Here is a 7,484-nt window from a genome sequence, read left to right on the forward strand (position 1 = left end):
CTCTTTGGGCTTGAAGCATTGTCTCCTTAAGAAACGACTGCTCTTCCTGGACTCCCAACTCCCCTCCCCTCCAAGACCTCAGTGCCTCCCTGACTAGTCACCTTACCTCATTGAAATCCACCCTTTTGAAGTCTAGGGCTGTTGCCTTGCTGCAGGCCTTTGACACCCTGTGCTGGATGTTGAATTCCAGTAGGCGATGATCACTATTGCCCAGGTGGTCGAGAACCCACAGTCCACTCACCAGGTTGACCATGGCCAGGCCTGGGTCCAACAAGGCATTTCCCCTGGTGGTACTGTGCACCTCCTGGGATAGATGGAGGTCCTGTAACTTGGCTAGGATCCTACATGAGTGGTCAGACCTGGCTGACTGCTCTTCCCAGCAGATTTCCGAGTAGTTTAGGTCACCCGTGAGACCGTGTCCCTTGACTTAACTGCCTCCGTGAGCTAACCTGAGAATTCTCTGTCCAGCTCTTCTCCCTGGTTGGGTCACCTGTAGTAAACCCCTACCAATAAGTCCCTTTCCCCCCAATCCCCTTGTATAGAGACCCAGACCACTTCAATCTACCCCTCCTCTGACCCAGTGCTGTTTGTTGAGGATGTGTATTGCTCTTTGATGTAGAGCACCACACCCCCACCTTTCCTCCCTGTTCTATCCCTCCTGTACAGCCTATAGTCCTTGATGTTTACTGCCCAGTTATGCACTGGATCCAACCAAGTTTCAGTGAGCCCCACTATGGCCAGGTTAGTGTTAGCTAACGGGAGGGCAAACTCCTCCTGCTTGTTCCCCATGCTACGGGCATTAGTCTAGAGGCATTTAAGGCCTCCGGAGGTGTATGCACCACCCCGTTAATCTTAGGACTATCTGGGCCCCTGTCTCTTACCTGAGTATTTCTTGTACTCATTGCTTGTCTTGGCTGGACTGTTCTTGTGGGTGGCTCTTGGTTTGATGTTCTGTGGCTCCCTCCATCCTCATCTTCCACCTCTCCTGATGAGCCTAGTTTAAAACCCACCAGAGGAGGTTGGCCAACCAGAAAGAGAACAAACGCTTACCTTTGGGGGAGAGGTGGAGCCCATCCCACCCGAGCATGTCTCTTATCCTGAAGTATGGATCGTGGTCCAAAAAGCCAAAGCCCACCTTGAGACACCATTTCTCAAGCCACAGGTGGATCTCCCTGTTGCAGGTCTCATGGTGTCATCCACATCCACACACTGGAAGGACAGATGAAAAGACCACCTGTGCCCCTGCCCCCTTCAGCTTGCTCCCCAGAGCTTGGTAGTCCTTCATGAGGCAATCAGAGCTGCTCCTGGCCACATCATTAGTGCCCACATGGATTAGGACCATAGGGTAGTAATCGGTGGGCCGGATAATGGCTGGGATAATTTCTGTCACATTCTGAATCCTCTCTCTGGGCAGACAGTAGACCTCATGTGACATGGGATCCTTCCTGTAGCAGGAAGCATATTTTCAGCATTCAGTGTATGAAACCTGATGCAGACAGCCAGATTCACTGAATAGATGTCAGATTGGTAAATAAAGTGGGTCAGTGTCATGGGTCAGTTTCCCCTCCAATACACTCTGAACCTTTTGGAGCTTGGTGTACTCATGGGGAAAACCGAGCTTGCTGCTTACAAGGGTCATACAAGGGCAGGTGAATGTTCCTCATGTCCTTACCATTTGTATTTCCTGGGTGAATTAGATCCAAGATTCCAACACCAAGTTATTTAAAGCAAATGACACATTTTTAAGGTCGGTTGTAAACACTAGAATACAAGTTAGCGATTTAAGTATCTTACTTTTTAATTAAATCTGCTTAAAAGACAGTAATGCCTCAAAATGCAGCTCCCTGGTGGAAATGCAGTGATAAAACCTTGCACAAGTAAGATTTAATACAGCCCTAGGCACTAATTTAGACAGAGCAACAAAGTGGTGGCTGCCAAGGAGCTTGCCCTGTGCGGGTTTCTGCAGCCAATGTGCAGGGAGCCCTTCCTGCAGCAGTAGGAACCAGAGCATAGTGAGCCTGTGGCAGGTGAGACTGGCCCCCCATGTCCCCTCTGGCACTTATTATAATAACCACTTTCCCCTCAACAACTCTGCCCTGGGTGCCACTAGCTATGCCTCTGGCAAAGGGTTTTATTCTTATTGTAATGGATCTGGTCATAAAAAGACACAATCCTATTGAAGTCAAGGCTACAATTCCAATAAACTTCAAGGAGTCAAGCTCTACAATCACATCTTACTTTCTTCTATGCCCCTAATTATCAAACCATCTGTGCACCTCAAAATTTTAAATATATTTAACCACCATATGCCCCTAAGACAGAAAAGTACTATTTTCTCCAGTAGACAGACAAGGAACTGAGGCACAGAGAGATTACATCTCAGATCTTTAAAGGTGTGCATGTGCCTAGGAAATTAGGCCTATACCATCTGGGTCTAATTGACTTATTCAAGGTTACATAAGAAGTCCTTTTGGCAAAGGGAATTAAACCTGGGTATTCTGAGATCTGCGATTATGTCTTAACCTTCCTTTCCTAATTAGCATTGGTATTGATTGTTCCAGCAGAGAAACCACAGACTGAGTGAATGTGGAAATTTAACACACAGAGGTGGCTTTAAGGTTAGGGTTGAGGCCTCTTTGGGGTTTTAAGTAGATAGTCCTCATGATTAATTCCCATGCAATTTATACTGGCACTGGGATACATAAAGGGTGTTAATTTCCAATACCCAGCACCTATTTTCAGCATTAACACTTATTTTTTCAAACGGAGTCAAAGGCAGAATTGTACTATCTCAGAGGCAGAAAAGGATCTTGGAGTCATTATTGATTCCAAAATGAACATGGGCCGCCAATGTGGGGATGCAGTCAGGAAGACTAACTGACCTTGTCATGCATCCACAGATGCATCATGAGCAGGTCCAAGGAGGTGATCCTCCCCCTATTTGTATTTGACAGAGCTACATACATTCTTATAAAGGCATTGCTCCTCAGTGTTTGAAAGTCAGACTGAAGTCAGACAGATCTGTACTGTATATAAATGCTGAAACCCATTTACATCACTGTCTAATTAAACAAAATCAAAATGAATAATCCAATAAATATACCAATGGCTAAAGTACAATGATTTTCTGAATGGTGCCTCATTTGGCTGTGCATGGCACCATTTTTGCAAACAGGTTATGGTGGAAAAGAAATAAACCTTCTAAAATAATGTACTTCTGCATAAATGCAAAACTTTTTCTTTTACCCTAAAAGCTCCTTTTGTGACTAGAAATAATTTACTGTTTAGATTTTGTAAAAGCTGGACAGGAATGAGGAGAGAAATTAGCATTACTGAATTTAAGATTAAAAGAAATGTATATACTGAAAACCTACTATTGGTTACAGGAAGGATTTGCTTTTGGTTTGCCTTCTGATTATGCCTCTAAATAACATGCATTCCAATAGGGATTGAAAGGAATGCAAATGTAAATAGTTATTTATACTTCAAGGCAATTTTCTCTCCTAAAAGTTCAGCTCTTTATGTTTTCTTTTTTATAGAAATTACACATGAATGCCACATTAAATTATTCCAATATGAATTTATCTCAGTGCATTTAGTACTTCTTTCAGAAACAAGGAAGAATGAGCATTTACTTATTTATTTTCTTTTCCTAACGTTTGAAAAATCTATATTTTATTGTCTTTTTAGGTAGGTTGCAAATTGCATTTCAATTTAAACAATTATGTATAATGACTTATAGCCCAGCCCTGCAAGGTAATGAACATCTTCCAGCCCAGTTGATTTCTATTAGCAGTCAAAAGTGCCCATTAATTTCTGTAAGATTCACAGGATGTCACAAGATTGTGCCCAAAGCTCAAAGAATTTTATAATCATAGAGAATTTTAATGATACACTTAAAAATAATTCCTGGTGGGGGTTTTTTGGCTTCAATATGCAATATTAAAACAAAGAGAGTATAGAGTATTTGCTAGAGAATGCTCTTAAGTCATTAGCATTTTGTTTTCTAGAGGCAAATTAATTACAAGCAAAACGCTATGTTGATGTTCTGCAATAAAGTGATTGGGAAGTGAGGAAGTTGTAGGCCCTCATATTAGTCAAACAACTTGCCTGGTTTTAGGAATTTGAGGGAAATTATGGCTCTATTGATGTAACTGAAAACATTCAGGGTTTGATCTTTTCCTCAAGTACACATACTGCTAGCATATGTTACCAAGTATCTTTTAAAAGCAACACCATGTGGGTTGTAATATTGAGAAACCGTTGATTTTCCAAGCTAAGGGGGTGACCCATACCTGAGTAAATGATCAAGGTTTTGAACTTTCATTTTTAAAGATGCAAATTAGATAGGACAGGAGAGATTAACTCTATAACAGGCCCTGATACAGTAAAGAATTCACACTACACTTGAAGTGTGAGTGGTTCCATTGAAGTCAATATTGTTAAATAGTTGGAGTCTAAGTATGTCCTCAAGTGATTTGCTGCATTGGGCTCAAAGGAACACAGAAGGCCAAGAAGTCATCAATATGTTCAAATCACAGAAGGTATTTTATGAGAACAGCACAGCAAATTCAGCTGTCTGTAAAATTCATATTGGATCACAACTATTGTAGCTGTTTCTACTTCCCTGCAACCCGTATCATGAGTATGCTACCAATAACAGATCCTGCCTGAAATAGTCTTGCACAATTAAGGCTGATGCTTGAATTGTATACTGTAGAACTATGTGGAAAAAAATGCAATTATTACGTAAGTATGCATTGTGTACAACAGATATTAAAGGTTCTCTCTCTCCATCCAGGAAGCTGTGGCTGGGGGCTGCAGGATGCATGCAACTAACTTATTGCATACTTTTGCAATAGTTCCCATATGTTCTGCATTTAGATTCAGTTTCAGGGCAATAGCTATTTAAAAGGCTTATAGATAGCAGTTCCCCATTTATATTATGTGCACCTAAAATATTAACAATGTAACAGTGGCACTGAAACATTAGTGTCACTATCAAGTAGGAAAATAGAATGAGTCTGTCTTGCAAGCAAAATCCAAATCTAGAGGACATTTTGTTCTATGTTCATTATTAATTTAATAATTTTCCTTAATACTTTTTAAAATAGGGATCAGAGCATATACAACAGACAGCAAAATTAAGAGACAATTAAGAGTGTATAAATAGAAATATATATTCCTTTTCTGATGGTTACAGACTCCTCTTTCAGGCATCTTTTTTAAACATTTGGTCATCCTTACCCCAAGTACTGTAGACAGACTCATAACTGACACGAAAAAGGCAACTCACAATTATAAAGGCCATCTTGACTGCTGTTACTACTGCTTTGCCTGGGACTTTCTGGAGCCTGGTCCTATAAATACATAAGAATTCAATTGTGTAATTGTCATTACTGATGTGAATTCAATTTGTATATATTTTTATATTGTAGCATTAGATTTAAGAATTTTGAGCTACTATGGATCCTCTTAATGAATACTGATGTGGATAGCTCCACATCCTGAAGAGCAGACAGAAGTCATGAATAGAAGATGGGAAAAGGCTGAAAGTAAAGAAATGAAAGTATTGAAGAAAACAAAACAGTGTTCAGATGAACAATTTTGATGTTTGTCAGAGGCAGAACAGGGCAGCCTTGAGCAGTGGCCACACACTGACAAAGCAGCAGCTATTTATGCCTGTTCAACCTCCTCTCCCCCCCACTCAAAGGCAGCAACCCGGGCTGCTGCCATGGATGTCCCCCTTCATCTCCCTATTGATGTTTGCTTTTGATAATTCTTAGGGTAGGTTTTTATTTGCATTGGTTGTTTTACCACTGTATCTTGCTGTGCTCTCTGAAGTCTTGACGTTCAGACTTTGAATAAGACTTTCCATGCCTGCTAAAGATACCAGGTGGATGGCACTGAAAATGAAATCTCCAGATAATACTGAATGGGAAGAGACAGTGCCGTCACCCTGCCCCATTGCTAAGTATTACTGCCTTAACTGAACGGACCACCAATGTGGAAAGGAAGGTAACTTAGTCTTCATGGTTGTTCATTCCTTCTCTTCTCTGCTACGCGTGCTAGCCACAGTGTGAGATTGGAGGATGTGCCTTGGAATGGATATGTATTCTCTTGGAAGTGAACCAAGACCAAAAACCTTATTTCAAATGGATAATCCAACTCCCATTAAATAGTAAAGACATTCAATCCCTAGGCTGGATTCTACGTAACCTGATGTGAAGTGCTACATATCCTTTTACCAATACCCAGAGCCATATTATGTCCCTAATTACATTTTAATTTCCGTTTATTGTGGCTGGCTATTAGTAGAAGGGAGGAGGATTTATACATATTCTTTTTATAGAATTATTCAAACATTGTTACATGTTCTCCCTATAGTGCTGTACCTGTGCTTTTATTTACAGAGACTAGGGAATTATATTGATTTAAAATATACTGTAATCTTTCTTTAATTTTTCAGTTGAATAGTTAAATAGCATTTAACTTTAAAGCCCATTGCATAAGAAGGGGAAAAGGGTAGCAGCTATGACGGATGGAAATACACATAATTCCTTTTTCTTTTAGCTTTTGGCAGATTCCACAGGTGGAAATGTAGAGATGACTGAGGGAGGGTCATGGCAGTTTGGAGGAGGAGAGGTGAAAACAGGGTCAGAGAATTCTTAAATCAATCATGTAATAAAGGCTATATCAAAGAGCTGATGGTACACTGGCCTACAGTAGAATCTGCTCTACAACTGCTTTGTGTATGGTTACAGGAAGTACATCTTCCCACTATGAAGCCAGACTAGGTAGACAGTCCTGACTCTGGATGTGCACCTGAGAATAAGCCATTTTCATTAAGAGTTTATAAATATTTATAATAAAAGATAGCACTGCACTGAGTCACTGTACAAAATGAATGTGAGATCCAGCACTGCTCTTCTGATGTTAATGGGAATTCACCATCATAAGTGAATGCAAGACAAGACCAATATTCAGTACATCTTATCTACATTTCTTCTTTGCAGTGGGTTTGATTCTGTATAGTATTAAATACCTACTGAGAGGTGCAGGATCAAAGGTTTAGTCTTAAATCACTTTTCTATATAGCTATTGGAGCTTCACATTGCAAATCTATTAGACACTTAGGTTAAACATTGCTTAAATCTCAGACATTACCCAAATGCAACTGCAGGAGGTTTTTAAAAAATGTTTGCTAGTCTCTCAGATGGCCGGAGCCAACTTGAGGTGATCTAGAAATTGCTCAGTTATTGGGCGGGCTGGTGAATGGAGAGGCAGACAAAATGTATTAGTTGCAAAAAAGCTTTACTTACGCCGCTAGTAGCCGCGACGCAGGTGGTCCGATTGCTTAAATAATTACACGAGTTGCTCCAGCTGGCAAGACTCAGGCCAGCGAATCCGTAAACGAACTAGGCATGCAGGAAAAGGGTACGTCGAGGGATGGCGCTCAGCGACGGGGAGGAAAATCGATAGTT

The sequence above is a fragment of the Alligator sinensis genome, unplaced genomic scaffold, assembly GCF_000455745.1.
Source record: "Alligator sinensis unplaced genomic scaffold, ASM45574v1 scaffold187_1, whole genome shotgun sequence".
In the NCBI taxonomy this organism is placed as follows: Eukaryota; Metazoa; Chordata; order Crocodylia; family Alligatoridae; genus Alligator; species Alligator sinensis.